Source organism: Amblyraja radiata, chromosome 10 (assembly GCF_010909765.2).
Source record: "Amblyraja radiata isolate CabotCenter1 chromosome 10, sAmbRad1.1.pri, whole genome shotgun sequence".
Taxonomy (NCBI): domain Eukaryota; kingdom Metazoa; phylum Chordata; class Chondrichthyes; order Rajiformes; family Rajidae; genus Amblyraja; species Amblyraja radiata.
In genome coordinates this window covers 26016417-26041044 of record NC_045965.1, presented here as the reverse complement: position 1 = coordinate 26041044, position 24628 = coordinate 26016417, and the positions used below count along the sequence as shown (strand labels likewise).

General features: G+C 42.1%; 1 protein-coding gene across 5 annotated transcripts in view; it reads right to left on the bottom strand.

Annotated features, from left to right (window-relative positions):
• Positions 1-24628, bottom strand: part of rasal2 (RAS protein activator like 2) — a 351759-nt gene that overhangs the window by 252893 nt on the left and 74238 nt on the right. The window lies entirely within an intron of this gene.

The window sequence follows — 24628 nt, the reverse complement described above, 5'->3', positions numbered from 1 at the left end:
GAATACTGCATCCATCTGAGTGTACACTGCAACGTGCGTTACACGATCATACACGCAAGCGTATGTTGCTGTGGACACTCAAAAGGTTTGGTGTCCCAGAAAACGAACGTTACATTATTAGCGAAAACCAAACATTTTCACCAATGTGATCTAAACGGTACATTACCTTATGGATTTGAGCTATATCAATGGCCGATGATTCGTCGGACAGTTTGATTTGGGATGATTTTTTAGTAAGTTAAATGTCTCCGTAACGGTCATTGTGTAGCTTCCGGAGGTTGACACGAAGGAATGAAGTTAGCGACTTGTTCCGTACGAAAGGTAAACTAGAGACAGCATGTTGCAAATTGAAGATTGGCTCAGTTTCTTAGTTTTGATGACCAATTAATGCCCCAAAAACTCTTTATTGACTTTAAAAAGTCGGAAAATATATGTCATAAACGGCCGTTGTGTTTTAGACACCACGATGTTTTTGATATATTAATTGGAAAATAAGAAAAAATAATTAACTTGCCGAAAAATTGCTACTACCATAGGATACCTCGTTGGGTTTGTAAAAAGCAGTAGAGGTTTGGAGCCTCCGTGGTTTAACATACGGAGGTACCGACCCCGATAACGGTCATTGTGATAATGGACACCAAGCACAACGACCGTTACGGGATCTTTGCTAGGTGGGATACCAGACATGTTACTGTATTTTTCTCCTGGTATTGATGAAGATATTTCCCTAGATCATTATCAAAAAGTATATGTATGAGGGACCATATGAATAGACAATAGGTGCAGGAGTAGGCCATTCAGCCCATCGAGCCATTCAATGTGATCATGGCTGATCATCCCCAATCAGTACCCCGTTCCTGCCTACTCCCCATATCCCCTGACTCCACTATCTTTAAGAGCCCGATCTAACTCTCGCTTGAAAGTATCCAGGGAACCTGCCTCCACCGCCCTCCGAGGCAGAGAATTCCAGACTCACAACTCTCTGTGTGAAAAAGTGTTTCCTCATCTCCATTCTAAATGGCTTACCCCTTATTCTTAAACTGTGGCCCCTGGTTCTGGACTCCCCCAACATCGGGAACATGTTTCCTGCCTCCAGCGTGTCCAAACCCTTAATAATCTTATATGTTTCAATAAGATAGCCTCTCATCCTTCTAAACTCCAGAGTATATAAGCATATGACAGTCCCGCCATAATGTCCAGAATAATTAAGTTTATTTATGAATTAAATATTCATGACTAAATGTGGCAGTTTTTAATGTCACATTTTTGGTGTCCCAATTGGTGGTAAAACGATGAAAATTTGTCATGAAAAAAGTTTTTGACTTTCGGTCTTGAAGTTTTATATCTGTTATTTATGTTTCACATGATGGGTAGATTTTTGTTAAGAACAGTGTATTGGTGTAAAAAACTGAATAATAATCTTGTTCTTCAAAATCTCTCCAGTATTGTAAAAATACTCATACTAATACAAAACAGATCATCAATCCAGTTGAATGGGACTCCCAAAAGGACACCTTCAATATTCAATGCGTCAAGTGACAAGGTCATGAAATGAATGAAGTATCTATTTCAAGAGATATGTAACAGCTGATGAGCCATCAGACTGGGAAAAAGAGCAGCCACTGTCAACCAAATTATGTGTTTGTCAGGCAGTCAAACAAAATTATCTGTTCATATCTCATCTTTTTATTTGCCAAAAATTCCTTCAGCAACATTGTTATTGAACATTGGAGCCTGCAGAAGTGTGATTAGACAAAAACTCTAAGATAGCCAGAGGAGAAGATAACAGGACATGCAACAACAGGCATAGTTGAATTAATGGGTATTAATAAGTGCCTTACAAGTAGATAATAAATGCATTTTATGGCTAATCATAATAACAACTTGATATGGGAAGTATCGAGGGCAGCACTGGAGTCAAATTTGCTGATATGTGCAGAGTTCAATGGCCTCTCATTTTTGGGGATCTATAAAACAAAAACAGAGCTTTCAAATCTAAAATGGACTAAGATTTTTGCCGTCAGTCTTAACTCTGCTTCAGTGTAATTTCTTTATCATCTGTTATGCTACACTGCTAATTAAAATATCAAACCATTAATTAATTAATTTAAAGGTTCATAGATTCAAAGGTCAGTTTATTGTCACATGTACCAATCAAGGTATTAATTGGTACATGGTACCGAATTACTAGACTTGAATTTTGCTTTCGTACCTTCAATTTCTGCGCAGGGCCATAAAGCTATGAATTCAAAGGCTTTTGGATATAATGAGACAGAGCCAAACTTTGTTATTTGGGAAACAGCAAAAGAGGGAAAGTGGAAAATCATCTGCAGAGCATTGAAAAATAGTACAGAATGAGAAATTTAGAGCTGAGAAAGAAAGGATTAGAAGAATCCAGAGAAGTAGTCAACACAATAAGCGAGTTCGGTATTCCGACTGCGCATGCCCAGGTCATGGGTCACGCGCGAAAAACATTCTCGGCGGCTGTGCTGCTGGGTGGGTGCAGACCTGCGTTTCGTCCGTGGTCGGGATCGGGACCGGGTCTCCAGGCGCTGTTGAGTTGCTGCTGGGCTGTCCCCGTCCCCTTCCGGGTGTCCCGTCCCTGTCCGGGGGCGGCTGGGATTGTCCGGGATGGCCCTGGGTTGGTGGGGTGCCGGCCCGTTGCGGTGGCGGCCCGGTCTTACAGCCGGCGCGGATGGGGAGGCGCTGGCTCCGGCACAGCTCTGCCTGTCCTGCCGGGTTTAGCAGCGGCCCTGGACTGGCGGGGTGATGGCGGCCCAGGCTTGCAGCCTTTCGCGGACAAGAAGCGCTAGCTCCGGGCCGGTGTCCCGTCAGTCCAGGGCTGTCGGTTAACCAGGCAAGACAGGCAGAGTTGAGCTAGAGTTGCCGCTTCTTCTCCGCTGGCTGTGGGCCTGGGCCGCCGCTGCGGCGGGTCGGTGTCCCGTCGGTCCAGGTCTGTCACTTAGCCCAGCGGGATGGTCGGAGTTGGGCAGGAGTTGGCGCTTCTTCTCCACGCTGGCTGTGGGCCTGGGCTGCCGCGGGCTGGTGTCTCGTAGGTCCAGAGCTGTCGGTTGGCCCGGCAAGACGGGCTGAGTTAGGCTGCAGTTGGCGCTTCTTTTCTGCGCTGGCTGTGGGCTTGGGCCACCGCTGCGGCGGGCCGGTGTCCCGTCAGTCCGGGATCGCCCCGGGCGTCTCCGGCCGCCACCGGACGGGGATGCGGCGCTCAGGGGGGTGGGATGGGGACGGTCCAGTGGCAGTTCGGCGGCGTCGGAGGCCCGGGTTCGATACTGGCTGCAGATGGGGCGCAGGTCTGTGTGCATGTGGTGGCATGGTTGCCGGGGGTGTTTATTGTGAGTGACCATTGGCAAATCCCATGATGCCTTGCGTTTCTGGGAATGCCGAACCCGCTTATTGATGATAAAATTAAAAAATACAGTAACAGAGAGGGTGCTTGGAGAGCAGTGAGTGAGAGAAGTCAGGGAGGGGGGAGGGAGAGTAAATAAAATAGGACCCATAGAACCAAGTTAGGAAGAGTAATTGGAGGAAAAGATAATAATAATAATAATAATAATAATAATAATAATAATAATAATAATAATAATAATAACAACAATATCTTTTATTGTCATTGCACATAAGTGCAACGAGATTTGGGTATGCAGCTTCCATCCGACATCCGATGGGCCCAGGGGTGGTGGAGCAAGAAGTGGCAAAGAACAGGAGTCAGTAAGGGGAGGCATAGAGCAGGGATAGCAAGAGGGACCATAGAATAGGAGAAGCAGGAGGGGGGGAAGATTGGGGGAACAGAGCAGGGGAGCAATTTGACTTGACCAAGGTAAAGATAGCGTACAGAATGGGGGAGTAAGAAAGGACACAGAGTGGGAAAAAGAGTCACAGAGTGGGAAAGAGGGGGCATTGCGGGGGTGACAATGGGGGTTGAGAGCAGGGTGGAACGGGTAACTACAGAAATACAGGCTGAATTAAGGACGGAAAAAAGCTGGAAACGTTTTTAAAATATGTAAATCTGGCATCTCGTTAGGGTGCTTTGCCAATTGCCATAGGTTTTTGAGAGGAATTTCTTGGATAATCTTTATTCTAAGATAAAGAATTTTGCTGATGCCGGACGATGAAAAGCCCCGCGAACAGGCCGATTCAAGCTCCGCACTATGATCTTTGCTCCACGGAGTCTCCTTCCTCCAATCACCGCGCTCTATCCTCAGTCCCACCCCCCTACTTCCACCTCTGACTGGCACCTCCCTCCTCCAATGATCGTGCTGAATCATCATGTCTCTCCCCCCCCCCCCCCCCACTGCCTGCTGACCGATGTCTCTCTCGTCCAATCGGCACCCTCGATCATCAGTCCCACCCCCACTGTCTCGCGGAAATCGGAGATTTTTAATAGATTTTTTTTTCATCGAGTTGTCAAGTCGCGGCAGTCGCTTGAAAAACTGGCGACTGGAACGGTGACTGTCAGAGTGGAACACACACACATCGCTTCCTTCAACAGCCCGATATGCAGGCGGGGGACAGGGCAAGCGGGGAGAGCGCGTTCTGAGTGAAATTCACACCTTGCAAAGCCAATGTGATACAGACACACACTGTCTGTATCAAGAAGGTTGAACAAGAAGGTTGGCGCTGTAATTAAGCCGGTGAAAGCACAGTGTATGGAAGGGTCACGTAAGTCCTTTAAAAGAGGGGGGGAGAAGGAGTGGAGACAAGTTTTAAGGAGCCAGAGATACACGGCTGTGAAGCTCGGCGGACATTTAACATTACCGGTCGGTTATCCTTGGTTCAAAAAACGTCTGCTTACGTTTTTTTCCCCCAATGAGCCAATGACATTCACTGGTCAGCACCGGCTACAACCTACGACAACCTTCGACCTCCTGGCAACCCACTACCACTGCACCTACGGCACGAGAATTATCGCTACTCTCCTTGGAGGCATGATTCTGGTCGCCGCTAATTTTTCAACATGTTGAAAAATTTGCGGTGACCATAATGAGGCCGCGACTAGTTCCCAGAATGCAGGAACTCCTCACGACCATGAAGGCAACTACCCGGCAACCACCCGCGAACATGTGGCGACCGTATAGTCTCCTGCAGTCGCCTAAAAAGTCGCCGAAGTGGGACAGGCACATAAAAATCTTTCAAGCAAGAGACCACTTGCTTTCAAATATAGCTATCAAAGTCTTTCCATGAAACAACAGTTAGATGGAATACTCCCCATTTCCTTGGATGAAACCAGCTTCATCAACATTCAAGAAACGCAGTACAATCCACCATAAAGTGGTTCATTTGTCTGGTACTCCATTCACTATCCCAACACATTCATCTATGCTACATTGATGCATCATGAATGCAGTATGCCACTGCAAAGTATGTTTATTCACCTAGTTACAGTTATTCACTTCCTAAACCCATAAGCTCTGTTATCAAGGCTGATGGAAGTTACATATCCTGAGGTTCTGCCACAATTCACACGCCATTATCAGAGGACCTAAACATTCGAGCACTCTGCCCAACACTGCAGGAGTATTTTCACCTGATGAACTACAGCTGTTCACCACCTTCATAACAGGAATAAAAGATGAGCAGTCAATGTTGCCCTTGCAGTGATACCATCATCTCATAAAATGAATTAAAAACAGAATACTCGCACTTAAAATTCTACAACTGCTTAGTTCCATCTTTACACCAGGTACCAAAAAAGCAGTATGCCATAAAAAAATTTAAAAATTAAATATGAGAAATTTTTAATTATTAAAGATGAGAAGGAACCTTCTTTGCACGTGAGCGAAAGCTTACATTCATTCACTCACCATGCAAGGAGAGTAACATTGGAGAAAGCATTCAAAGGAAATAAGAGGGATATGGGCCAAACGCAGGGGACTAGTGTAATGTAGATGGGGCATCTTGGTCACCATAGGCAGGTTGGGCCAAAGGGCCTGTTTCCATGCTGTATGACTTCATGAAAGACTGACCAGAGTCTCAATCAGGGACAAAACAATGTTTCCTCTAAAAATAATATCCCTAATACCCCTAATATCCTGTTACCCGTTACTATTTCATTGCATACATGTACTTTGAGAGATGAATGCATGACAACAGAATAATTTTTATTTCTCTAAATTATTTATAAGAGGGGGAGACCTGGGTTCTACAATCTCCTAGTCCACATGTGTAAAACCTCAAATGCCCAAATTAAACATTTGCTGGTCAAGGCCAAATTAAGGCCCTGAAGCAGCCACACGTTGTATGGATATCACAATTGTGTATTGGCTCCACACTGGGCTGTTCTTTTGACTCAACCATCCGTAATGCCAATTTGATATCAGAGTGAAGAACCTACATACAGAACCTTCTTTCTGCTCACCATCTACATGGATAACTCAAAAAGTAGTTTCTGTGAGTCTGAAAACCAAACACGTTCACAGATGGATTGGTGGCATGGCACTGGTGCCAGTTTGATGCTTGTGGCATATGAACTGAATGCTGCTTCAAGATATCATCTAATGCAGTGCATTTATGATAGTGCTTTCCCATATTTGTCTCATCCTTATCAGGGTGGTACGTTCAAAAGCATATTTCTACTAATTTTCCTTCAAAACTACAAGGTGTCACTTGTACGCATCCTTTGATTTGTCAAATTGAGTGAATTTATGATTTTGTTCTCCAATGGGTGTACCTTTACTGAGCGTTCAGATTGATTGCATTCCCGACAGTGTGTTCTGGTTCTTAGAAATGTGTTTGTCCCAAAAAGAAATGTGTTTTAAAATATTCATCTTTCAGAATACACAAAAATTTAATTATTTGACTCTCCTCCAATTTCGCACATATGGTGTACTTCAAAAGGCGAACAAAATATAAGAGCCTGGACAACAATTGAACAATTTCTGAATGAAGATGCACACACTTCAATGAGAGGTCAAAACTACTTTGTATCAAACTGTTTCTTTAATTTGTATTATATATAAGAAAGGAATTTTGACATTTCATAGATAACCACAGATTTAAACTTAAAAATCAAAGAGATGCATAGAATCAATATGTACTCGACAAAATGATAGATATCTCTCAAAATTAAAAGAACATTTCCTATAGTTTTTTTTTCAGACAGCCACTGTGACAGGATATTCGGAAGCAGGAGGCAATTTTATACGTCTCTTGAAAAGAATTAAAATGGGAGGGCGTGTATTTGAGTCAGCACAAGAATAAAACATGACAGTAATCAATCATCATAGTGTTTAAGTACGACCCAACTGAATGACAATAGATTCCATGTAGGGATTTAATAGATTTTATTTCTAATGAGTTCCATCAAGTACTCAATCATGGATACTCAATGATTCTCTGGAGGGTCTATTTGAACATAGTCGTTCTGTGATGTTAGAGAGATCTGCTGTAATGGTTCAACTGTGATGATTGAAAAGGTTTCTCCCTTTACCAACTTACAATAAACATTGGCATTGGCACATACTGCAGTTTGCCAGGCATAACAGAAGGCCCAAGTGCATGTCACGTTATCAATGAAATTTCAGCTGCAACCAAATTAAAGAAAGGGGAAGTAAAGATTAGGCTGAAGGATGTAGGAGAATAAAGATAGAAGATAGAATAAAGATAGAGAGGATGGGCAAATTGGAAATTTGTTTCTTGGAGCGCAGGAGGGGGGAGGGGTAACCTTATAGAGGTGTATAAGATAATGAAGGGGTAGATGCATAGATTATTTTACCCAGAGTAAAGGAATCGAGAACCAAAGAATATGTTTAGGTGAGTTGGGAAATGTTTAATAGGAACTTCAGCGGCAACTTTTTCGCTGGGTGGAATGAGCTGACAGAGGAGTCAGGCATAACAACATTTAATAGATATTTGGACAGGTACATGGATAAGGAAAGTTAAGGTGGATATGGGTCAAACGCGGGCAGGTGGGACCGGTGTAGATGGGGCATCTTGGTTGGCATAGGCAAGTTAGGTCAAAGGGCCTGTTTCCATGCTATATGACTCCACGATGTGGAGCCAATGGACCAGTTCCCTGTACGATTGCTTATGACTCCAGTGTTGACATCCATGTCATATGTTAAAAATCTGTTTTAGTTCAGATCTGCCAATCATATTGTCTAGCAGAGAGACTTAACTTTGCCTGGAGTCCAGCGCATTGTACTAGAGAAATCATCTCAAGATGCTGTGTCAGTCAGACCAAGTGAAGAATTCAACACTGGGAATTACTGGGGATTGAAGGGCACAATATTACAATGTAAAGGTTTCAATTAGCATGTTAATGATTCACTTAAAGGTTATCAGCTGTAATTGGTCTCCGAAGATCAGAGACATTCAAAAATTATTTAATATAAACTCTGCTCCGCTAGCTGTCAAATGCTGGCAGGGTCTTCACAGTCTGGGTCACCTCACTGCACTCGACTGACAGCAAGGCCAGCAACCACTGTGTACATTGCAGTCAGAATCTTCATGACAGGTAGTAAAATGGAAAAAAATAATAAGATAAGACATTTTGCGTTGGATTGCTTACTGCTAAAATCACTGCAGCAAAGAAGCTGCACTCAGCTAAAATTATTTTTTTAGTGGAGGCATTAGATTTCTTGTGGATCCATGTTGCAGACGCGCTTATTTTGCTCGTAAAGATCAATGTGTACTAATAGGGAATTTGTCATTTGTTTCTTATCAACTCCAGCCATCCTCTCAATCACAATTGGGTTCTAACCCCCAGTTGACACAATGACAAGAAAAGGTTTTCTAAGGAGAACAACAATCCATGTCATTCTCCCACTGAATAGGGAGGTTGCACGGCAGTCGAGGTCACGTCCCGTGACCCGTACTGTTGCCATGCAACGCCATCTGGAGTACAAGCGGGGAACATCAGGTAAGCACTTACTATGGCTGCCATGACAGCGGGATGGTGGTCTGGGGGGAGGGGGGGTGGTTGGGGTGGGGGGGCGGTGCCGCGTGGTCAGTGACTGGGTGGCGGAGGGACCAGACTGTCCCCAACTCTGCTGCAGCTGACGGGGAGGTTGCCGGGTTTTTGTTCCCGTGTGCCCGCTGCCCGGAGCCGCTGCCCCGCTCCACCCGGCCCCGTGTGTGGGTGCTGCCGACCCACAGACTGTCACAGTGCGGCCGCACAGGGGGAGATGGGGCAGAGGGCGGCCGTTGCCAGACAGCGCTGACCCCGGGGGGAGAGTGGGGGCTGTCCCTAGGGATACGCTCCTTCGGCCGCTTACACCTTGGTGCTCAGGTTCAGAGCAAAGATACTAGACCATTTGGTTCCGAGCGCTCAGTCACCCTGCACAATTATTTACAGCGCAAAACTTGACCATTTCGGCGGATTGTAACAAGTAAGACATTACGCGTTTCATGTGTTAACAGTGTATGCCGGAGGCTGCCATGTCCTGCAGGAGGATTGAACTGCTGTCACGCCCTTTGACCCAATGGCCTTACGTGCAACTAAAAAAGCTGGCAACATTTGTAAGTAAATTCAGATACTGAGTTATTCTCTGAGATCACAATAATTGCACAAATAAGAGAGCAGTGATACAGTGGTGATGCTACTGATTATGATATGCCAATGTACCAGCTAGCAACTGATCTTCCTCATAAAGACTTGGTCTATTGCTAGAAATTGTAATTTATTTACCTATCTGTAACAGACTTACAGCATATAATACAATAATATTAAAGTTCTGATCTTGAGAATATCACATTTTTGAATTTTCAGGGCAGTCTGGGTGTTTATTATTATTTCCGTCACAATTAACTACAAATAGGTAATTAACTGATTATTTGCTTTAATTTCTGGTCATCCAAGTAAGATGTTTTATATTTGTTTCAGAATGCTTCAATCTATAATAACTGAAAAGTTCATACAGTTCTCTTAATTTTTAATAAAGTTATGGGCTTTTGACTGTCCTCGATCACAGCTTTTGTGTTAAGAAAATGGAAAAGCAATAGGGAACAGGATGCTAATTTCCGAGTATGAAAATGGCCATAACATTTTTAATACTGAAAACATGAAAGTGAATTAGGTGTCAAATTCAACTTCTTTTTATGCTTATCTGATGGGATAAATTGCAGACTTGATTTTTAAAATTCCAAAATTTTGTAACATTGCTACATAAACGTGTCAATGCAGCAATGCAGCAATTCCAAGATTATTTATCTGCACTCCCTGTTTCATCTTCAGAATTATTCTTTTCCATGCATTATTCGGATAGAACCAAAACATAAATCCATATTCTGTTTCTGAGGTAGGTAAAAAAATTCTGTTGAGTCAACAATAGCTTGGTTCAGCCTTCGAGTGCATGCAAATAAAAATGGGTAGGAGGTACTTGACTTGACTGGCGAGTAGATGGGAAAGAAGGAACTGCAGATACTGGTTTCCACTGAAGATAGACATAAAAGGCTGGAGTAACTCAGTGGGTCAGGCAGCATCTCTAATGAAAAGGAATAGGCTACATTTCGGGTCGAGACCCTTCATCAGACGAAGGAGTAGATAGGTGATTTGTGAGGTAGAATACTGCTCCAGATTCTACAAAATTGCCCTCACTGCACAACACTACCCTCCAAAACTAAAGGCTCATGGCAAGACCCTGGAAAATGTAAACCACTTCTCAGATCTCAGGAGCCACTCTCAGCAAATCCACATCAGCATCTCAAGTCAGCATTGAGGCCCTAATTGCACGATCAATTCTGCTAAGCAGCCATATTGTTTGCAAGCCCGGCACTCCACTCCCAAAACTCTCTATTTGAAACTGCTTCATAGGAAGATATTTTAATGCAGATTGAGAGAGAGATTCCCAGACACACTCAAACTACCGGTACTTCAAAAACAAAACCATTCCCATTGATTCTTGACCATCTGTGGCCCATTACTGCTCAATATGGAGAAGGGGCATTCAACTACCCACCTGTCTGTACCTCATCTGTACAGGTACTCGCTCAGAGGCTGAGGTCCAAGACATCGTTGACTCAAGCTGCTAAATGTACAAATGTTACTACAGTCATAGTAAACACAGAGGTTAAATTATTAGTGGATTTGAACTCAAGAGAAAGATGAACAGAAACATAGCACATGCCTTAATCATTTACTTTTGTATCACAATTGCCATCTGCTTCCCAATTCAAACGTTTCCTGCAACAGAAGCTAGTCTGACAAAGCAGCAACTATAAATACACCTGCTACAAGAGTTATGTGCAACCATGAAACACATAAAGGAAGTGCTTCAAATAACATGGAACATTTTAGAGCAATGCTGTCCTAAATTAAATCTCAATCTCCTGTGTGTCTGAATTTATAAATCACATGGAGCTCCGTAGAATTTAACTGATGATTCCAATTGAAAACACAAATTCTACCATAAGTTTAATGAATGTTCTATATGTTTTACAATACAGAACCTCAGTGACCATAACTGCAGGTTTGCTAAACAAAATAGTCCTACCACATTGCTTCCTGTTTTTGCTTCCCAAAACTACACTCAAACAAAAGAAACTCCCTGTACATCCTTGAAAAGGAGTTCATCCTCCATCTGTTTTTTGACTGCATTTTAATGCTTGGGGAAATCTTTGCCCAGTGGATTACCACATCACAGAACAGCAAAGATTCATATTTTCTTTGGCAAATCTAAGAAAAGCAGTCTATATAAAATATAAAATGTTGGAAGCATTCAGTAAATCAACAGAATGATACCAATGAAGCTTTGGACTCTAACCTTTTTCCTGCAGATGCCAAAATTAGAGATGTTTCAGGCTTATAGCAAATATAGAGATAAAGGTGGGGAAGGCAAGAATTAGAAGAGGTCACTTAAAGGACAGAAGACACATAATGAATTAACAAAAAAGAGGTATAAAACAAACTAGAGTGGTAATAGTTAAATGGAGAAACAAAATATAATCGACGAATAGCTGTAAATCATTACTATAAGCAGCTCTCTAAAAAAAATGTAAAGACCACCATGAAATTGGTGGATTCAATCTGGAGTTCATCTTGGTGCAAACTGAAAGATAAGGGGGGAGGGGATACAGACTATATATTGGGGATGAATTAAGAACAGACTATGAAGGCACATGTTCCTTTGGAGTGCTGAGGGTGAAGATGCCTTTGATAGGAGCATCTTACTCTGGGTCTTGCAAATAACATAGAATGATCTGTGGAATATGGAGGTCAGAGAAGTGGAAGTTAAGGAAAAAGGGGATCCATTTATGGTTTGACCCAAGGAGCAAAGAGGGAAGGTGCAAAAAAAATGATAGTCATGGCAAAGGGTTCGATAAACTCTAATAGACACAAAAAGCTGGAGTAACTCAGCAGGACAGGCAGCATTTCTGTAGAAAAGGAATGGGTGATGTTACGTTTTGAGACCTTTCAAAATGGTTAGGGATAAGGGAAATGAGAAATATAAACGGTGATGTGGAGAAATAAACTGTAATCTTCAGTTTAAGAAAAATATTGCAAGTATTGGTGTGGAAGATGACATTCATCAGCTAGAGTGCGGTCCTGACCTCCCATCTACCTCATTAGAAACATTGAACAATCATTGATCAGACTTTATCTTGTATTAAATGTTGTACCCTTTAGCCTTGATCTGTGCATTGTGGATGGCTTGATTGTAATCATGTATAGTTATTTTCTTTGACTGGATAGCACAGAAGCAAAAGCTTTTCCCTGTTCCTTTGTACATGTGACAATAATAAACTAAACTAAATTATAAGAAATGGTGTAAATGTCTGTTGAGCCAGTCAAGCTCCTCCAGCATTTGCACTGTTTAATTTTTACTTCTGCTGGAATAAAAGTCCCATTGACTGTCCAGGCGGTGCTGGCACAATCAAATATCCAGATTTCAATCAGATTAAAAAAAACGCAAAGTGCTGGAGTAACTCAGCAGGTCAGGCAGCATCACTAAAAACATTGATAGGTGACATTTTGGGTCGGGACCTTTCCTCAGACAGCTAGATCGGATGGTCTTGCAAACCTTAATACAGCCTTCAATGACAACCATCTTCAAGGTTAGTTCTATTGAAATTGTTTGAAACTCAAATGGCTTTAAATGAGTTTGTATAAATTAAATTAAAACTACAAACAAAATAGTAGAATATAGGTGACTGAGCAACGGGAGAAAAGCATTAAGGCAAAATAACTTAAAGTTAATTGCTAGCACATTTTTATTTTTATTCCAGAGGACCAAGGACTGCACATTACATCATTCCCATTTGTCACTGTGGTACACTGTTCTGAAATTTGCATTGCTTCTACTTTTTCCACCTTTCTCAACAAAAAAAAACATACCATTTAAAAACTTTCCATACATTAGTCCTAAAGCCAGAAAGCCACATTTAAGTGTAGTTCCAATACCAAGTGTGATTATGCTGGATCAGGAGTAGTAGTGGGTTTGAATCTGGTCAGTATGCATGCTACGTGTGAAAGCCAGAGAATCATATAGCTCTGATACAGATCCTTCGTCCCAGCGAGTCCATGACAACCATTAAGCAGCAATTTAAAGTCATTTCAATTTATTCTCCTTACATTCACATGAACCCCCGCCATCTTCTTGTTCCCATTCACTATTGTACAGGCAATTTAGTTTAGTTTAGTTTAGTTTATTGTCACTTTACATGTTCTGCTCAGCTGCACATAAGATGTTGGCATTTTGATTTTGCTGGCACATGCACATCATTCAACATCATAGATTTCAATTTCCAAAACAAATTTAGTCACTCCTAATATTGTAAATTAGTTGAAAGTCACTGAGGTCTGCTTACAAAGAGTTTGAAGTTCTCTTGAACTTGAAGAGCTTGAGAGCTTGAAAATCATCTTCTCTTGCAACAATGAGAAATATAACAGTTCTTTGGCTTGGCATACAAAATATGTCAGGTTTTATTCTGGCTCAGCATAATTTTAATCGGCACCATAGAAATTGCTTAATATCTTAGACTCCTTATGCAAATTATCCAGCCATCTGTATTAAAGGCATTCATGAAGCATACCTGGGTTGATGTGTTCCATTATTCAACAAGAAAAATCAGTGTGGAGAAAGATTAACTGCTACTCTGACAGCAAGTATTAAACTGTGATGCTGTTTGACAAAGTAGTTTGATGCAACTTAGGAAAGATGTGCTTTGTCTGCAACTTTGCGAAATAGTCAAATAGCTCTTTGGATCAACACCTGTTGATGAATTTAGCAGGTTATGGACATTAGAAGGGAACTGGTAAAAACTATACTGCATTGAAGCAGACATCAAAAACATTTAGTCAGCTGTGGGAAGAAAAATGTTTAATTTGAGTATTGGTGGTGGGACAACAGCAGCAGGAGCAGGAAAGGTTTGCTGATGATCAATGTCCCAGGAAACGACTTCAACATACAACATACTGTGACAGGAACTTTCCTTACTCATATAACTTTCCTTACTCATATAACTCAGGGTTCATCAGCATTAAAGTAAATAATTTGACAAAGTTCCAAGTTTACTTCAATTCCACTCAAGAGTGACCAAGTCCGTCATCTATCAATACACACATAAATTCATGACATTTAAATCAGTCACTCTTATTGAATGAAGGCTGGCCTAATTAAAAGCATCTTTGCAATTGCAATTTCATTAAAAGGCATATCTTCTAAAATGTATTCACAAAACTTAGCATTGTTGCCAAGACCTTCATTTCATATCTATCCCCAACTGCTCTTAAATTGTGCCAGAGACATTTAAAAGTTAAGAATTAAACCCAGTACTGTGGATTTAAAACGAAACCTAGGGCAAGCCTTAAAAGGGCATCACATTTTCTCCCCTCAAGGACATGTCAAATACTTGGATTTTTATGACAATCCATTAATTTCATACCTAATGCTGGAGATTTTTTCATTCCATGATTTATTTAACTGAATTTAAATTGAATTTAAATGACTCAGCTCATTTAACTCTGAAATATAATTCCAGGCCTCTTCACTGCTAGCCCAATACTTCAATCCATAAAAAATGGAATCAACTACCATCAATGCACAGCAGTAAATTTTCTGAGAGCTTACCCCGAGGTGGAAAAAATAGATCTGGAGAAATTCCCAAATAGTTTAATAAATAATGCACAGGAAAGACCAGTTCTGAAAACATTCACCTGATTCCAATTTCACAAGAGATGAGAGTTAACCAACTGTTAAGAAGAAACAGCACTCATCAGTTCCGAGATGTTCAAGATGTAACCAAAATTTTGATCCTAGCCCAACCATAACTGTGGCACAGAATTACATGAAATACAGTGCATTCAGAAAGTATTCAGACCCCTTCACTTTTTCCACATTTTGTTACTTTACAGCCTTATTCTAAAATGGATTAAAAAAAATAATTTAATCATCAATCTACACACACTACCCCATAATAAAAACGCAAAAACAGGTGTTTAGAAATTTTTGCAAAGTAATTAATAAGAAATAACTGAAATATCACAATTACATAAGTATTCAGACCCTTTACTCAGTACTTTGTTGAGGCAGCCTTGGCAGCGATTACAGCCTCAAGTCTTCTTGGGTATGATGCTACAAGCATGGCACACCTGTATTTGGGTAATTTCTCCCATTCTTCTCTGCAGATCCTCTCAAGCTCTATCAGGTTGGATGGGGAGCATCGATGCACAGCTATTTTCAGGTCCCTCCAGAGATGTTCGATCGGGTTCAAGTCCGGACTCTGGCTGGGCCACTCAAGGACATTCACAGACTTGTCATAAAACCACTCCTGCGTTGTCTTGGCTGTGTGCTCAGGGTCATTGTCCTGTTGGAAGGTGAACCTCCGTCCCAGTCTGAGGTCCAGAACGCTCTGGAGCAGGTTTTCATCAAAGATCTCTCTATACTTTGCTCCGTTCATCTTTCCTCGAACCTGATTAGTCTCCCAGTTCCTGCCGTTGAAAAACATCCCCACAGCATGATGCTGCCACCACCATGCTTCAATGGTATTGGCCAGGTGATGAACGGTGCCTGGTTTCCTACAAACATGACGCTTGGCATTCAGGCCAAAGAGTTCAATCTTGGTTTCATCAGACCAGAGAATCTTGTTTCTCATGCCTTTTGGCAAACTCCAAGCGGGTTGTCATGTGCCTTTCATTGAGGAATGGCTTCCGTTTGGCCACTCTACCATAAAGGCTTGATTGGTGGAGTGCTGCAGATATAGTTGTCCTTCTGGAAGGTTCTCCCATCTCTACAGAGGAACTTTGGAGCTCAGAATGACCATCGGGCTCCTGGTCACTTCCCTGACCAAGCCCTTCTACCCCGATTGCTCAGTTTCGCCGGGCGGCCAGCTCTATGAAGAGTCCTGGTGGTTCCAAAGTTCTTCCATTTTAGAATGACGGAGGTCACTGTGCTCTTCGGGACCTGTAATGCTGCAGAAATTGTTTTATACCCTTCCTCAGATCTGTGTCTCAACACAATCCTGCCTCGGAAGTCTATGGACAATTCATTTGTCTTCATGGCTTGGTTTTTGCTCTGACATGTATTGTCAACTGTGGGACCTTATATAGACAGGTGTGTGCCTTTCCAAATCATGTCCAATCAATTTAATTTACCATTGGTGGACTCCAATCAAGTTGTAGAAACATCTCAAGAATAATCAATGGAAACAGGATGAACCTAAGCTCAATTTTGAGTGTCATAGCAAAGGATCTGAATAGTTATGTTAATGTGATATTTCAATTATTTCTTTTTAATTACTTTGCAAAAATTTCTAAACACCTGTTTTAACTTCTTCATTCTGGGGTATTGTGTGTAGATTGATGATTAAAAAAATGAATTAAATCAATTTTAAAATAAGGCTGTAACGTAACAAAATGTGGAAAAAGTGAACGGGTCTGAATACATTCTGAATGCATTGTAACTGTGACCACATACGATTCTAGCTTGGAGCAGAAAACTCTACAAAAATCATATTTCTAATAGAAATTATTCATTTTCTATCCATCACTCATCTAGATGAATGAACAATTATGTCATCAAGAATTCTATGCCAAATCACAATAGTTAAAACATTTTGCTGCATTAATTAATGACCAACAATTTTCCAAGTAGAAAAATTTGTACCACATTTATATCAACCACAATCTTGATCCAAGCACAGCATATCTTGGCATTCAGGTCACAAACCTACGCGGACCGAACTTGCCAGCAAATTCCTGAAAAAGTTTGGAGAGGAACAAATATTAAGCAACTTAAGACTTTTTTTCGCAGGCTTTAGCTAGGCAACCCTTGTCTGACCCAGGAACACACCTAAATCATGCGGGATAGTACCGCCCACAATCAACAATTAACACCACATTTTACCGTGGTTGGTTTAGTTCACCAGGTCTTCAAAATAACAGCATTTGAATCCTGAACAAATGTCTTTATTAAAAAAGTTTTATTCTGCGATTCCTTTACATCCCTACTACATGTCTCCTCATGTGTGGTAATGATATAATCCGAGATGTTTCCAGTTCTAGGAATCCCTTGAATTGCCTTATGAATTTCATATTGCTAGATCTCTGGTGCTGCATTAACTCCAAACAACAAACTCTTATTCGGGTAGAATCCACAATGCGTCACAAAAGTAGTTATTTTTATTGACTCTGGCTCTAACTCCAACTGATGATAACCCCACTTTAGGTCTAGCTTTGAAAATACTTTGCTTGCAGATAGCTCTTGTTGTTGTTGTTCGTCCTTCGTAGTCGAAGAAGACCATGACTTCAGTGTTTTTTTTGATTGTGGGTCCACAGGTGACTGGTGAGTCCGATCCGGGCCCGGAAGGCTCGCCTGCCTATGGGACACTGTTGAGTGGGTGCTGCAGTAGAAGTTGAAGTGGCTCGAGCCTTGCGCGCGGCGGGTTTCCTATGAGCTTCTGCGGTGCGCTTCTTCTCAGCTGCACGCGCTCCTGTGGTGATCTTGCTTCGCCCAGTTGGGCGGTACGGGTCCTGAAGTCATGACTTGCGCTTGACTTGGATTAAAGTGAGGGAGAGTTGCGCAAATCGTTAGCCACACTCTCTCGTCCCGGCCTATCTGGATCCAGTGGCAAGACATAGTCAAGACGGCTGGCGATAGGTCAGGATTCAGTGGATGGCCACCAGTGTTCTGCATGAATACTGTACCCTAATTGCGCTCCACGATGTTTTGCTGGGTCCACCTTCCTACCCATTGGACCGCCAAATGGTGGTCTCCTCTACATATTCCTCGAATCCAGTCTTCACCTTTCCTGAATAACGTAATAGCCACAAGGCAGTGGAGGTTTGCATTTGGTGTTTTCCTTCACCGCTCCAGGTTTCTTTATGGAGGACGCATGTGCGTGACTTTGTTTAACGTGGGGAGACTGGTGCACAGGCAGCCACCCACCGGTCCTTGACAGATCTGGGTCAGGATCCGGTGGCATGGAGTCCAAGACAACCGGAGATCCTTTACTGCTGCAGCCTTCATCCACCTTCCCAGCCGTTGTGACGCTCTACTAAGGTCAGCCATCGTCCTCTGCCTATTCCACCTTTGAGGTCTTGGTTGGATTGCTCTTTGTCAGAGACCTCCTCCTCGACCTTACAGCCATGGGTGACCCTACCAGGAGCATGGCTCCAGATGGCATCGCTCTCAGGATCTCAGGCCCACACAAGCTACTCCACACGACAAGGTGACAATCCATGGAGAATCCTCTTGTAGGACCTCATCGACAGTAGGTATGGAGAGGGAATCAAAGAGCAATGAGGAAGAGGCTGTTCATAAGTTCAGATGTCTGGGTTTCCAAGCTCCTGTATCTTCTCCCAGGCGATAGAAGAGAGAAAAGGAAATGGCGAGGATAACATAAATGATTGATGATACTTCCAGCCTTTCAGACACCACGATCAAATGGATAAAAGGACTGCAGATGCAGGCAATTACAAGCGGCACAGTTGTTATACCAGCTGGGATGTGTCCCGTCAGAATCCTTTCCACTGTATATCTGTGGAAGTTCATGCTTTGTGGACATGCCAAATCTTCTCAGCACCACCCCTTTTTATACAAGGAAATTAATGATGGCTTTAAACTTGGAAGATTGAGGAAACTATTTCAAAAAATAAAACCCAAACATAAACAAAATAAGGAAAGCACTTAAATACATTATAAAAGTCATCCAACAGACAAATGATAATAGGCATAATAAGTCAGTCTGTGATAATTGCCAATGATTTAAAACAATTTTGTATAAATGGAAACTTTCCAATCATAAGACAGAAGGGTGGAATATCCACCATTTGTCTGGGACATCAACCTGGACCTTGGTGGCTCCCTGCAGTGACAAAACATTTGACCTGACCGCTCCGAGATAAGCAGTTGTGGCCAGGACGCTTGGAATGTTAGAAGAACTTGTTTGACCTTGTTACTGTATCGGAGCTTTGGCCTTTTCAGCTACATGGCTATTTTTGGGTTGGTCAAAGAGTTCAGCATTCATTATATGAGCCTGATGCATGCTTTTCTTGTGTACCAGCCAAAGAACACTGCTGCTTGTATCCAATTGCGTCTGTCTGGACTGCATGTGAAATTGCAAAATGCAACAGAAGCTTTGCTGATATCTGCATCAAGTGCATTATTAAGGTTAAGTGAACCGTTAAGAGCTCATTTGGTGGAGAGCCAATATTTAAACAGAATCTTGTGGATATCATTTCTGCTAACCATTTTGAAGTTCTTGTGTAGATCAACAAAAGCAGCACAGTGATTTGCCTGTTAATCATAGGTTTTTCTCTGCAACAGTTGCAGTAGGAAGAACCTATCAGTTGTGGAAGACTCAGGTCGGAACCTACATTGCCCCTCTGAGGACGATTCAAAAGAACAGTTAAAGTGAAAGAAATATGAAAAATAAGTTAAACTGTCGGCATAGAGCAGAGTGCCCAAAGAGAAACAAACTGGAGGCAATAACTTATAACAAGGAACCAGCTATAGCAGTATTTCCTATGACATTGTCATTAAATAACCCGTCACCATTTCAGTCTTAACTCAAAAGGAAGAATTTGTATTGGAACACAATATTGCAGAATAAAATCAAAGGATTATATAGAAGTTGCAAGCATTCAATAATTATCCCTACTTACAAATTCCTGTGCAGTAAAATCAGTTTAGTCAGTAAACAGTCTTGTTAAAGAGCAAAGAAAACAAGATATACCATCTTCTATATGTAAAAGCCAGGTAACGTCAAGAGAAATAGAGAAGAGTTGCAGAAAAATGTTGCACAGAAACATAAAGCTGATATTTGCAGCAAAGCGGTAAAAGGAATTACCCAATGTGGGCCACTATGTCACCAGACAACCTTTTCTTAACCAGAGATGGGAGGATAGGAGATGCAATATTCTGCAACTTATCAGTCAGTTTCGCAGTCAGCTGCTCGTGTCAAAACAACACCCCCCCCCCCCCCCCCCCCCCCCCCCGCAATGTAAGCAAAATGAAGAACCGAGTTAATGACTTCAGGAAGCGGGCTGGAGTACACGTTGCAGTCTGTATCACTGGTGCTGAAGTAGAGATTGTCCAGAACGTCGCAATCTGAGGTGTATTGGTCAAGGTCCGATCATGTGCTATGGTCCACAAAGCACATCAACACCTCAACTTCCTCAAATGACGAAGGAAATTTGACATGTCTTCAATAACTCTCACCAATTTCTACAGATGCACAACAGGAAGCATCCCATCAGGATGCATTGCAATTTGGTTCAGAAACCACTCTGCCCAAGACCACAAAAAAATTGTAGAGGAGTGGATGCATCTCAGTTCATCTTACATATCAGCCTGTCCCCTCCCCTTTTTTGACCGCATGTACACTTCACGCTGCCTCATTAAAGCAACCAAGATATAGAGTCATACAAAATGGAAACAGGCCCTTTGGCATAGCTTGTCCCATCTAAGCTAGTCCCATTTGCCCACTTTTGGCCCATATCCCTCTAAATCTTTCCATCCGAATGTCCTGTTTCCATGCTGCGCAGCTCTATTTCTCCACGTGCATGACTCTATCCATTACCTGCCCAAATGTCTTTTAAATGTTCTTATTGTACCTGCTTCAACTACTTCCTCTGGCAGCTGGTTCATATACCCACCATCCTGTGTGTGTAAAACCTGTCCTTCAGGTTCCCATTAAATCTTCCCCCTCACCTTAAATCTATGCCCTCTCATTCTTCATTCTCCTACCCAAAGAAAAGATCTCTTTGGATTTGCCCCATCTATTCCTCTCATGATTTTATACACCTCCACAAGATCATTCCTCAGCCACCTGCACTCCATGGAATCTAGTCCGTCAACCCAAACTCTCCCCACAAGTCAGGCTCTTGAGTCCTGGCAACATCCTCGTCCATGCACTCTTTAAAGCTTAATGACAACCTTCCTACAACAGAGTGACTAAAACTGATCACAATACTCCAGATGCTGACTCACCAATGTCCTGATCAACTGTAACATAACATACCAATTTATAAACTTAATTTATCTGACTGATGCCAAAAGCCTTCTCAACCATCACAACTAATTGTGATGGCACTTTCAGAGATTACTCACAACCCTATAATCCCCTCTTCTATCCTCTCTCATGAGACAGAAGGTACAAAAGCTTGAAAGCAAGTATCACCAGATTCAAAATTAGCTTTATCTCCACTGTTAAGAGACTATTGAACAGTGCTCACATAAAATAAGGATTTATTCCCGATCTTATCTACCTTGTTTCAGCCAGTTTCAGTCAGTTTTAATTTGCCCTTTCTCTGTAGCCGTATTTTATTCTGCACTGTTCCCTGTTCTTTATTGCACTACCAGTTTTACTCATGTATCATTTGTTTATACTCATGTATAATATTTGCCAGGATGGCACGCAAAACAGTTATTCCTCTGTATCTCGGCACACAAAACGATAATAAATCAATACTAACGTCAGAAGCACCCAATGCAAAATCGCTATAATGAAATACATTATTCCTAATCTACAATTAATTTCAAAACACTACTTTCAGAAACAAACAAAGAAAATTTAGATCCAAATATTGGTCCCAGCAATTTCTTACAGTACAGCTCGACATGAAAAAGACTACAACAGTCAAAAGTGTTGTTTTCAAATTGACTTGAAGAGCAAGAAACAAAGTCATAATTCTACCTTGCACACTCCATGCATTACCTCAACCAAACAAACTCTCTAAACTCATGCATACAGTTTAAACAAACAAAAATATTGTATTCTAAATCTTTCCTTAAAACTAGATCGCTGCTCTACATATATCTGAAATCTTCAAAATTGTAGCATTCCCATGCAACATGCTGACCTGAAAACTACCACAAATGAAGCAATAAGCGAGTTCGGTATTCCGAAAACCGCAAGGAATCATGGGATTTGTCAAAGGTCATTCACGATAAGTGAAAGCTAACAAAGCGCTGGCTGTATAAACCGACTATAAATTCTCACATGCACCATCAATCTACACTTATCTTTATTCATAATTTATGTGTAAAAATATATTTAATCTAAGGAACGGGGGTGCCAAGTAGCGGGAGAGCTGGGTGTAAAAGTGAGAAAGAGGGGGTAGATGCGTGTGGGAGACAGGGGGAGAGACTGAACCGGCGGAGAGACATTCTTGGCAGCTGAACTGCTGCGTGTGTACAGACTTGCGTCAGGATCAAACCTGGGTCTCTGGCGCTGCAAGCGCTGTTGAATTGCTACTGGACCGTCCCCGTCCTCTCCAGAGTGTCCCATCCCTGTCTGGGGGCGACTGGAGATGTCTGGGGTGACCCTTGACTGACGGGACACCGGCCAGCGCGGATCATCAGTCCAGGGCTGTCGGTTAACCCGGCGGGACAGGCAGAGTTGAGTGGGAGTTAGCGCTTCTTCTCCGCACTGGCAGTAAGCATGGGGCCGCCACTGCTCCGGGCTGGTGTCTAGGGTCACCCCAGACATCTCCGGCTGCCCCCGGGCTGGGTTAGGACACTCGAGAGGGGACGGGGACGGTCCAGTAGCAATTCAACAGCGCTTGCAGCGCCGGAGACCTGGGTTCGATCCCGACTACGGATGAAACGCAGGTCTGTATACATGCAGCAGCTGAGCTACCGAGTTGTTTATCGCGAGTGACCTATGACCTGGGCATGCGCAATCGGAATACCAAACTCGCTTATTTCAACTTAATTTTTTTTAAAACAGCAGGCAGACCTTCTTGGATACGTATAGAATCTTCTGACTTACACACTACTATATATGGATTGTTGCAGATTAGAGACAAATTAATGCTTGGTTGCTGGCTTACGAGTTGATAATTAAATCTGGGATGAAGAAATAAATTCTTGCCAGAGAAAAGGCTGTGTTTTCTTTAAAAATGCAAAGCAAGTTCAGTGTGATTTTCACAGACAGACAGGCAAATCTTCTTGGTTATAATGAAAAATCTTCTGATTTATGCAACAATATATGTGTTCCACATACTGAGTCACAATATTGAAAAATAAATTGTACCATCAAGAATACATGCTCTCCCAGATTAAAACCTTGGGAAAATGCAATCCTGGTGTTGCAAAAAGAATGAGCCAAACCCCAGCTCTATTTTGACAGCGAATAATCAGAAACAGATCCACATTTTCTGCAGAGTTGGCTGATACTTTTGCGAAGATCTTCCAAAATGTAAGTTTCTATTACAATCACAGTCAATTGAAAAGCAGCAAATGAAATACCATTTTTCCAGAAAAAAAGAACATAGTTGTCAGTTCCACGTTTCTTTAGGATATGGAACAGAGTACTGAGTAACCAGAGTCTGATGAGGTCGGCTCAATATGGTTTTATAAAGGGGACCATTTTTGACAAATCTATTGACAAATCTATTGAGAGTTTTATAAGTATAAATCGAGGCAGGTGATAAAATATCACAAAGGTTATTTCTACATGTAATAAGGGTAACATATTAGCATGCAAATAGAAGTTCGTCAACCCAATCTCTCTTCATATCACAGTCACCCTAAGAAATTTCTCCAATTTCAGATAACCTACCTCCCCTCTGTTTCATTCTCTTTCCTATCTACCCTGGTCCTCCCACACACCCCCTTCTTCCCAACCAAGCTCTCAGCCCCCTAAAACACATTTTTTCCCTGCTCCCCCACATTCCCAATGCATTTTTTTCACCCCTTCTACAGTTCATCCCTCCCTGCCTCTGTTGTTCCCACATACCACGATCCCTCCTTATTCAGTTCCTCCATCTTCCTTTCCTCTTCGATTCCAGAAATACAGCTTTTTGCTTTCCACATTACCTCCCAGCGTTTGTTGCAATATCCACTCTTAACTCCCCCACTTGACCGTTACCTGCCAATCAATCCTTCCCTACTTTTATTAACATGTCAATTGCTATCTCATGCCCTCATCCCCCCTCCCACCTCTTTATACTGGCTACATTCCCTCTCTACTTTCAGTCTGCATGAAAGATTCCACTCAAAACATCTACTGTCCAGTTCCCTCCACAGATGCTACTTGACCTGTTGAGTTCCTCAACTACCCTCATTATTATCCTACATATTCTAGCATCTACAGTCTCTTGTGTCGCCACAAAGAGTCTGGTAAACTTTGCTGTACTTATACTAATACAAATATAGTTTTTCTATGATAAGGAGCCAAAGCTACATACTACTCCAGACGTGATTATAACTATTGTAAGACATCCTTGCAC